This window comes from Mus musculus, chromosome X, assembly GCF_000001635.26.
Source record: "Mus musculus strain C57BL/6J chromosome X, GRCm38.p6 C57BL/6J".
NCBI lineage: Eukaryota > Metazoa > Chordata > Mammalia > Rodentia > Muridae > Mus > Mus musculus.
The window spans coordinates 33,368,123-33,379,922 of NC_000086.7; positions in this window are offsets into that span (position 1 = coordinate 33,368,123).

The window sequence follows — 11,800 nt, forward strand, 5'->3', positions numbered from 1 at the left end:
CATGGAGCAGGTCTTAACTCTCATAAGAAACCTGTTCTCCCGTGACAAATTTACCATTATGGGACCAGTGTGACCAAGCCAGTTCAGTCAATCAACAGGTTCCCCAGGGCAGGCTAAAGGATTAAAAAGAAAAAAAAAGACAATTAGACAACACTGTAGCATGGCCCAAGCCAGTTCTGAGGCTGAAGCTGGTTGATTATATTTTCCTATCTGCTTTTGTACCACTTTAAGTACATGCAAAATAATAAGATCAGTTCAGGGTCAAAGAACAAGCAAGGCAATAAACAAAATCCTGTAAACGACTTTCTAGGGGCTAGTCATGATGACCAAGACAAAAGGAATACCTCACACACCTCTGCTGAGCCTGCTCTGAGCTTTGCATAAACTCAAATGTAAATGTTCTTAATCTGGGCCTATTTCCTGAGTCCTGGCCCAAAGTCAGATTCTCACCTTGAGTTTACTTCTTTTTGTCCTGGCGCCAAGTTACTGGAAGAAGCCTCCCAAAGCTCTTCACACCAGTGGACTTGTTATGTTAGGACAGTAGGTTCACAGCTGTGCATGAGAGATGTTTACTTCTCTCCTATGGTAGTGTCCATAGCGCTTCTCAGAATTATTAAAGCTAGCCGGTAAGGATGAAACTTCCAGGTAAGTACCAGCTTGATTTCTCCTTGTTCTATGTCTTGAGCATGTGGTATCTTCACAATAGGGTCTCAATGTCAGGTTTTGTAGAATAACAAACAGCATAGGCAATGGCCAGTAATGATTGGTGATCTATACAACTTTACTTGACAGCACCTGCAAAAGAACTAACTCATTTTTGGCTTGGGTATTTTATTTGTTGGCCTATGTGCCTATGTGTTGGCTAGTACAGGCATGGTCATCCTGTTACAGAGTAACTCAAGAGGTGGTTTTGTGTGTGTGTGTGTTCATATTTGGGGAAGCTTCCACATCAGTAGGTTTTCATATGAACTTTTCTTTTTTTTTAATTAGGTATTTTCCTCCTTTACATTTCCAATGATATACGAAAAGTCCCCCAAAAGCCCCCTCCCCTACCCACCCACTGCCACTTATTGGCCCTGGCATTCCCATGTACCCACAGGACACTCCACGGGATCTTAAGACCTCTAGTGTGTGGAACACAGCTGCTACTCCAATCCAATCGCGCAGGACCTGAGACTGCATTAATTAGGGAAGCAGAACACCTGGCCTGATCATGGGCACAAGTCACTTCCGGTCCCCGCCAGCACCGAGGTACCTTCGGCTTGGAGTCTGCTGACAACCGCAAGGTATACACAGGACCCTCCACGTCTTAAGACCTCTGTGAGTGGATCACAACTTCTGCCACGAGGCGGGTTCAAACACCAGATATCTGGGCACCTTCCCTCAAGAGGAGAGCTTGCCTACAGAGAGTACTCTGAACACTGAAACTCAGGAGAGAGCTAGTATCCCAGGTCTGCTGATAGAGGCTAATATAAACACCTGAGGAACAAGATCTAAGCAGAGATAACTACAACAACTATCTCCAGAGATTACCAGATGGTGAAAGGCAAACATAAGAATCTTACTAGCAGAAACCAAGACCACTCACCATCATCAGAACGCAGCACTCCCACCCCACCCAGTCCTGGGCACCCCAACACACCTGAAAAGATAGTTCCTGATTTAATAACATCTCTCATGATGATGGTAGAGGACATCAAGAAGGACTTTAATAACTCACTTAAAGAAATACAGGAGAACACAGCTAAACAGGTAGAAGACCTTAAAGAGGAAGCACAAAAATCCCTTAAAGAATTGCAGGAAAACAAGACCAAACAAGTAATGGAATTGAATAAAACCATCCAAGACTTAAAAAGGGAAGTAGACACAAAAAGAAAACCCCAAGTGAGGCAACGCTGGAGATAGAAAAGCTAGGGAAGAAATCTGGAACCATAGATGCAAGCATCAGCAACAAATATAAGAAATGGAAGAGAGAATCTCAGGTGCAGAAGATTCAATAGAAAACATCGGCATAACAATCAAAGAAAATGCAAAATCAATATCTATGCTCCAAATAAGTGATAAGTAGACTACACTCATGAAATCTCAACAGTATGGTCACCTAAATGCGACCTTAAAAATGACAATTCTCCATTGTGTAAATGTACCACATTTTTTGTATCCATTCCTCTCTTGAGGGACATCTAGGTTCTTTACAGCTTCTGGCTATTATAAATAAGGCTGCTATGAACATAATGGAACATGTGTCTTTCTTACCAGTTGGAACATCTTCTGGATATATGAAGAGGAGAGGTATTGCTGCATCTTCCAGTAGTACTATGTCCAATTTTCTAAGGAACCCCCCAGATTGATTTCCAGAGGGGTTGTACAAGCTTTCAATCCCACCAACAATGGAGGAGTGTTCCTCTTTCTCCACATCCTCCCCAGCATCTGCAGTCACCTCAATTTTTGAACTTAGCCATTCTGACTGGGGTGAGGTGGAATCTCAGGGTTGTTTTGATTTGCATTTCCATGATGACTAAGGATGCTGGACATTTTATCAGGTTCTTCTCAGACATTTGGTATTCCTCAGGTGAGAATTCTTTGTTTACCTCTGAGCCCCATTATTTAATGGGGTTATTTGATTTTCTGGATTCCACCTTCTTGAGTTTTATATATATATTGGTTATTAGTCCCTTATCTGATTTAGAATAGGTAAAGATCCTTTCCCAATCTGTTGGTGGCCTTTTTGTCTTATTGATGGTGTTTTTTTTTTTTTTTTTTTTTTGCCTTACAGAAGCTTTGCAATTTTATGAGGTCCCATTTATCAGTTCTCGTTCTTACAGCACAAGCCATTGCTGTTCTGTTCAGGAATTATTCCCCTGTGCCCATATCTTTGAGGCTTTTCCCCACTTTCTCCTCTATAAGTTTCACTGTCTCTGGTTTTCTGTGGAGTTCCTTGGTCCACTTAGATTTGACCTTAGTACAAGGAGAAAGGAATGGATCAATTCACATTCTTCTACATGATAACTGCCAGTTGTGCCAGCACCATTTGTTGAAAATGCTGTCTTTTTTCCACTAGATGGTTTTAGCTCCCTCGATAAAGATCAAGTGACCATAGGTGTGTAGGTTCATTTCTGGGTCTTTTGTTCCATTCCATTGGTCTACTTGTCTGTCAATATACCAGTACCATGCATTTTTTATAACAATTACTCTGTAGTACAGCTTTAGGTTGGGCATGGTGAGTCCCCCAGAGGTCATTTATCATTGAGAAGAGATTTTGCTATCCTAGGTTTTTTGTTATTCCAGATGAATTTGCAGATTGCCCTTTCTAATTCATTGAAGAATTTAGTTGTAATTTTCATTGGGATTGCATGGAATCTGTAGATTGCTTTTGGCAAGAGAGCCATTTTTACTGTATTGATCCTGCCAATCCATGAGCATGGGAGATCTTTCCGTCTTCTGAGATCTTCTTTAATTTCTTTCTTCCGAGACTTCAAGTTCTTATCATACAAATTTTTCACTTCCTTAGTTAGATTCATGCCAAGGTATTTTATATTATTTCTGACTATTGTGAAGGGCGTTGTTTCCCTAACTTCTTTCTCAGCCTGTTTATCCTTTGTGTAGAGAAAGGCCATTGACTTGTTTGAGTTAATTTTATACACAGATACTTCATTGAAGCTGTTTATCTGGTTTAGGAGTCCTCTGGTGGAATTTTTAGGGTCACTTATATATACTACCATATCATCCGCAAAAAGTGGTATTTTGACTTCTTCCTTTCCAATTTGTATCCCCTTGATCTCCTTTTTCTGTCAAATTGCTCTGGCTAGGACTTCATATACTATGTTCAATAGGTATGGAGAAAGAAGGCAGCCTTGTCTAGTTCCTGATTTTAGTGGGATTGTTTCCAGCTTCTCACCATTTACTTTGATGTTGTCTACTGGTTTGCTGTAGATTGCTTTTTATCATGTTTAGGTATGGGCCTCCAATTCCTTAAAGAAACACTGCTAAAGAGTTAAAAGTCCTTAAATAAAAACAGGAAAACACATCCAAACAGGTGATGGAAATGAACAAACAATACTAAACCTAAAAAGGGAAGTAGACATAATAAAGAAAACCCAAAGTGAGACAACGCTGGAGATAGAAACCTTAGGAAAGAAATCTGGAACCACAGATGTGAGCATCAGCAACAGAATACAAAAGATGGAAGAGAGAATCTCAGGTGCAGAAGATTCCATAGAGAACATCGGCATAACAATCAAAGCAAATGCAAAATGCAAAAAGATCCCACCTCAAAACATCCAGGAAATCCAGGACACAATGAGAAGACCAAACCTATGGATAATAGGAGTAGATGAGAATGAAGATTTTCAACTTAAAGAGCCAGCAAATATCTTCAACAAAATGATAGAAGAAAGCTTCCCAAACCTAAAGAATGACATGCCCATGAACATACAAGAAGCCTACAGAACTCCAAATAGACGGGGCCAGAAAAGAAATTCCTCCCAACAAATAATAATCAGAACAACAAATGCACTAAATAAAGATAGAATATTAAAAGCAGTGAGGGAAAAAGGTCAAGTAACATTTAAAGGCAAGCCTATCAGAAATACACTAGACGTTTCACCAGAGACTATGAAAGCCAGAAGATCCTGGACAGATGTTATACAGACCCTAAGAGAACACAAATGCCAGCTTAGACTACGGCACCCAGGCAAAGTTTCAATTACCATAGATGGAGAAACCAAAGTATTCCACGACAAAACCAAATTCACACAATATCATTCCACTAATCCAGCCCTTCAAAGGATGATAACAGAAAAAAAAAACAAAAAAAAAACAAAAAAACAATACAAGGACGGAAAACACGCTGTATAAAAAGCAAGAAATTAATCTTTCAACAAACCAAAAAAAAAAAAAAAAAAAAAAAAAAAAAAAAAAAAAAAAAAAAAAAAAGACAGCCAGAAGAACAGAATGCCAACTCTTACAATAAAAATTTTAGGAAGCAACAAATACATTTTTTTAATATTCCTTAATATCAATGGATTCAATTACCCAATAAAAAGACATAGACTAACAGACTAGCTACACAAACAGGACCAAACATTTTGCTGCTTACAGAAAACCCATCTCAGGGAAAAATACAGACACTACCCCAGAATGAAAGGCTGGAAAAATTTTTTCCAAGCAAATGGTCTGAAGAAACAAGCTGGAGTATCCACTCTAATATCGAATAAAATCGACTTCCAACCCAAAGTTATCAAAAAAGCAAGGAGGGGCATCTCATTCTCATCAAAGCTAAAGTCTTCCATGGGAAACTCTCAATTCTGAATATCTATGGTCCAAATGCAAAGTCAGCCACACTCATTAAAGACACCTTTGTAAAGCTCAAAGCACACATTGCACCTCACACAATAATACTGGGAGACTTCAACACACCACTTTCATTAATGGAAAAATTGTGTAAACAGAAACTAAACAGGGACACCGTGAAACTAACAGAAGTTATGAAAGAAATGGATTTAACAGATATCTACAGAACATTTTATCCTAAACAAAAGGATATACCTTCTTCTCAGCACCTCATGGTACCTTCTCCAAAATTGACCACATAATTCATCACAAAACAGGCCTCAACAGATACAAAAATATTTAAATCATCCCATGCATCACATCAGATCACCATGGACTAAGGCTGATCTTAAATAACAACATAAATAATAGAATGCCAACATTCACGTAGAAACTAAACAACACTCTTCTCAATCATACCTTGGTCAAGGAAGGAATAAAGAAAGAATTTAAAGACTTCTTACAGTTTAATGAAAATGAAGCCACCACATACCCAAACTTATGGGACACAATGAAAGCATTTCTAAGAGGAAAACTCATAGCTCTGAGTGCCTCCAAAAAGAAACTAGACAGAGCACATGCTAGCAGCTTGACAACACACCTAAAAGCTCTAGAACAAAAGAAAACAAATTCACCCAAGAGGAGTAGATGGCAGGAAATAATCAAATTTTGGGACAAAATCAACCAAGTGGAAATAAGAAGAACTATTCAAAGAATCAACCAAAGAGAAGATGGTTCTTTGAGAAAATCAACAAGATAGATAAACCCTTAGCCAGACTTACTAGAGGGTACAGGGACAGCATCCTAATGATCAAAATCAGAAATGAAAAGCGAGACATAACAACAGATCCTGAAGAAATCCAAAACACCATCAGATCATTCTACAAAAGCGTATACTCAACAAAACTGGAAAACTTGGATGAAATGGACAATTTTCTAGACAGATACCAGGTACCAAAGTTAAATTAGTATCAGGTTAATGATCTAAACAATCATATATCCCCTAAAAAAATAGAAGCAGTCATTAATTGTCTCCCAACCAAGAAAAGGCCCAGGACCAGATGGGTTTAGTGCAGAGTTCTATCAGACCTTAAAAGAAGATCTAATTCCAGTTCTCCTCAAACTATTGCACAAAATAGAAACAGAAGGTACTCTCCCCAACTCATTCTATGAAGCCACAATTACTCTGATACCTAAACCACATCAATACCCAATAAAGATAGAGAACTTCAGACCAATTTCCTTTATGAATATCGATGCAAAAATCCTCAATACAATTTTCACTAACCAAATCCAAAAACACATCAAAACAGTCATCCATCCTCACCAAGAAGGTTTCATTCCAAGGATGCAGGGATGGTTTAATATATGGAAATCCATCAAAGTAATCCACTATATAAACAAACTCAGAGACAAAAAAACACAAGATCATCTTATTTGATGAGGTGAAAGCCTTTGACAAAATCCAACACCTATTCATAATAAGTCTTGGAAACATCAGGAATTGGAGGCCTTATACTTTCTTTATTGGAATGCTTAGCTGAATATGGGCTTACCCTTAGGGCCCCCTTCCCTTACACCAGTGCAGCATACATCTCTCCTTAGTGGCACTAATCTCCTTAACACCCTCTGTCTTGGTTAGGTTTTCTGTTGCTGTGAAGAGATGCCATGATCACAGCAACTCTTATAAAGGAAAACATTTACTTCGGGATGGCTTACAGTTTCAGAGGTTTAGTCCTTTATTGTCATGGCAAGAAGCATAGTGGCACATAGGCAGTCCTGGTGCTGTACAGGTAGGTGAGTTATACATCTGGATCAGCAGGCAGCAGGAAGAGAAATATGCCACTAGGCCTGGCTTTAGCACCTGAGGCTCCAAAGCCCATCCCCAGGGACATACTTACTCTAATAAGGCCACACCTTCTAATGGAGTCACTTCCTATAAGCCTATGGGGGCCATTTTTACTGAAATCACCACAGCCTCTTTTCTAGAACATGCCTGCTAAACCTACTCTCTTTCACTGTAGACCTGCATATGCTTCATCAATAACAACCATTCCAGAGACTCAACATTATGCAGTCTTGAAATTTTCTCTGCCCACCACCCATCTCAAAAAAAAAAAAATCACTTGGGCTAGTTCTTAAGATAAGGGCAGGAGAAAGCCATATCCTTAGCCAAACTATCACAAGAACAGTCTCTGTTGGAATTCTGTCTAAGCTCCATCCCACAGTTACCTGGCAATAGCCAGGTAGGCCTGACATCCATTGCCTCCTCCTTGATCTCTAGCTCCTCTCTCTCTAGTCCCCTCCACTCTCTTCTTATTCCCTTCCCCCCTCTAACTCCATGTTCTCATGGACAGCCTCTACTTCTCTTCTCTTCTCTTCTCTTCTCTTCTCTTCTCTTCTCTTCTCTTCTCTTCTCTTCTCTTCTCTTCTCTTCTCTTCTCTTCTCTACCTTTTCTTCCTCTCTCTTTCTCTCTCTCTCTCTCTCTCTCTCTCTCTCTCTCTCTCTCTCTCTCTCTCTCTCTCTGCCTCTACCTACCTCTTAACTCTCCTTCTCATGGGTCTGCTGAGGCACCCATTTGCCCAATACCTGTCTACACCTTCATAAAACATATCCCCCCTTTATCTTTTTATAAACACAACAATCTCTTTCTTACAACCATTATTTTGCTCTAAAGCCTCCTTGGGTTTGGTCTCCATGGTTCACATTCCTCTTAGCACTACTGTCTTTCTCCTTTATACTAAGATGGTCTATTCAGTTCTGATTATAGCATCTTACAATTTTTCCAGTCCAAGATCCAAAGTCATCTGCATTTCTCCCCTCAACCAACAATGTCATATTTTCTTTCCAATAACAAGCACACTCCCTGGTACCAACTTCTATGTTAGTTACATTTCTGTTGTTTTGAAAAAAAAAAACCACAATGATGAAAAGCAACTTGTGGAAGATTTTATTTTGGCTTATGTTCCTAGAAGAATAAGAGTCCATCGGGGCTGGGAGGTATCTAACAGGCAGGTATGGAGGATGAAATAGAAAGCTAAGAGCTACATTCTTAATTGCAACCTCAAAGCAGAAAGAGTAAATTGAACTATCTTGAGGCTTTAAATTCACAAAGCCCGACTCCAGTGCCATACATATTCCAGCAAGGCCATATCTTCTATACCTGATCAGCATCACTATCTGGGTATCAAATAGTCAAATATACTTTGTGGCACATTTCTCATTCAAGCCGCCATATTACCCTGCCCTCTTCCATCTTCCACCCTATTTAACACTTTCTATTTCATTATTTCCATCTACTACTGCATTCTGCCCTCTCTCTCTTGAAAGATTTATTATTTAAATATGATATTTTATTAATTCTTTGATAATTTTAAACACGATTCAATGTATTTTAGTTAAAGTTACCTCTACTGCTCCCCTTAACTCTTACTAGAACCATCACCTACCCCCATGCTCTCCAAACTTCAATCCTCTCTTTTTCTATAACCTAGAGAATCCAATTCGTGCTGCCATATACTCAGGGTATAGAACTATCAACAGAATAATGCCCTACTAGGGGCTACAATCTTAAAGAAAACTGAATTTTATTCCCCTTGGAAGTTATCAATTAATATTAGCTTCTCATCTGTGAGGATGTATAAGTCTCTCCTGTCTCCATGCTGGAATGTTGCCTTACTTGGTCTTTTTTCTTTCTTTCTTTCTTTCTTTCTTTCTTTCTTTCTTTCTTTCTTTCTTTCTTTCTTTCTTTCTTTCTTTCTTTCTTTTCTTTCTTTCTTTCTTTCTTTTTGTTTTTTTTTTGGGGGGGAGGGGGTTGTTTGTTTGTTTGCTTGCTTTTTTGAGACAGGGTTTCTCTGAGTAGTCCTGGCTGTCCTGGAACTCACTCTGTAGACCAGGCTGGCCTCAAACTCAGAAATCTGCCTGCCTCTGCCTCCCAAGTGCTGGGATTAAAACTGTGCACCACCACGCCAGGCTGCCTGCCTTGGTCTTGTGCAGAAAACAGATTCTGTAAGTTCATGAGTACAGAAATCCTATCACATTCAGAAGACCCTTTCACCTAGATCTTTAACTTACAATTTTTCTACATTCTCTTTGATTCTTTGGGGAAATAGTGTTATAAAGACACCTTATATTTGGATGCAAACCTCATACACAATTATTTTCTGTATTTTGACCAATTGTGAGTTTCTGTATTAAGAAACTTCTCTAGTGAATACTGAGAGCTATACTAGTCTATAAGTACAGGTAACCAAATTTAGGGAAAGGTTTTATACTATGTTCTTTACCAAAACTGCAGTAGTAGGATCATCCCTGGGGCTTGTAAGTTCCCCAATCATGAGCTCTTGATATTGCAGTACCAGATTCATGGTTTCTTGCAGGACAGGCCTTACTTAAATCCAACCAGCAAGTGGTTGGATACTCACATAACATAGTACTTTCGAATCCAGGGCCATATTTTGCCATGCAAGTCATTACAGTAGTTGAAAGAATTGACCATTGGATAAGACTATTGGTTTATCCCACTGCCACACACACACACACACACACACACACACACACATACACACAGCATACTGCATTGCTCCTTTTATTACTTTGAGTGCTAGTCAGTATGGAGAATACTTACTAGTCAGTAACAACTTGATTTCTTAATATCCTGCGACAAAAGGTGTGAGGTTTTCTGCAGTATAGTTTCACTGTCATGTTCTGGTGGGCCAATCAAGAGTAATGAAAATAGACTGTATTGTTTGGGGTCTCTGGGACAACCGTGTCCAATATGTCCAAAGGAGGTATCCTACATCTGGCACTGGGCTTTTGATTTTTCAAAATATGACTCTTTTGGGAGAGGCATTTTTCCTGTGTAGAGTAACCCCAATTAAACTCCTCCATATATATATATGTGTGTGTGTGTGTGTGTGTATGTATGTGTGTACATATATGTATATGTATATGAAATTTATATATGAAATATATATATATATATATATATTCCCTCTTCTCATTTAAAACTTTATCCTCATTATTCTCTTTATTGACTGTTTTTGCTAATATCTTCTTTTGATTACTAAAGCTCTATGTTACCCATTTAAACATTTTGGTGTAATAGATTTTGTAATGCTTCCAGTTTTGCTTTTGTACCTCAAGATAGCTTTAGCTATTCAGAATATTTTATACTTCTTTATGATATTTTTCTAGTTCTGTGAGTAATATTATTGGTCTTTCATTGTATATTACATCGAATCTATAGGTCACTTTGGACAATGTAGATAATTCATCACTTAATTCTTGCAATCATGAATATAAGAGATCATTTCATATTTTATAATTTTCACTATACAGATTTTTTTATACCCTTGGGTTTATACTAGATATTTTTGTGGCTATTATGGTTAAAATGTTTTAAACATCATTATTGATGCTTAGAAAATATAATAATTTTATGTGTTCATTTTGACTTACCTAGGCAACAAAGGCAGGTCCATTATCAGACTTGATTACCTTGGGTATCCCGAAACTTGGGAAGATTTCTTCTAGGATCTTCTTGGCTACCACATTGGCCGTCTCAGTCCTGGTAGGAAAAGCTTCTACCCAGCCTGAAAAGGTGTCTATAAACACTAATAAGTACTTGTTGCCATATCTAGCTGGCTTAATTTCTGTAAAATCTACCTCCCAGTAGGCCCCAGATTTGTCACCCCTGAGCCTCTTCCTAGGAGTATACACGGAGTATCCTGCATTAGTCATAGCACAGGCCTTGCAGCTTTTGACTATTTCCTCTGCCAATCAGAGAGTCCTATAACATAGTAGTTGGAGGAACTAACCACAGCTTTAAATTTCTTGGCCCCCCAGTGGGTCAAGTATTGTAAGTTGGTAACTTACTTGTGTTCTTCTTTCCATGGGGGGACTAGCTTTTCTTCTGTTTCTACTACCCCATACGGGGTTTCCTTTCTCAGTCCTAATTTGTCCATAATTTAATAGTCCTCAGGGGTGTATCTAAAGCTGGTCTCTCTGACATCATAATAATCTTTAGGCTCCTTTACTGCCAGGATTCTTCCTCCTTGCTGCCTGTTTGGCAGTTAGGTCTGCCATCTGATTCCCTTTAGCCACAACATCTCGAATTTTCTGGTGTCCTGGATAATGTATAATGACCACCTTTTTTGGCAACTGTAAGGCCTCAAGGAGGCTCAAAATTTCCTCTTTATTTTTTATGTCCTTCCCTACAGATGTCAACAGAGCTTTGTCTGTATATTGCTCCGTGTATATGGGCAGTGGCAAATGTATACCCGATGTCAGTGTAAATGTTGAGACTTCCCCTCTGCCATTCGTAGAGCTTGTATCAAAGCCACAAGTTCAGCTTTCTGAGCCTATGTCCCTTCAGGGAGGCTGCTGGCCCAGATCACTTGCTTTCCTTCTACCACTGCTGCCCGTACCTTCTGCTTACCTTCAACGACGAAGCTACTGTACCAGCTA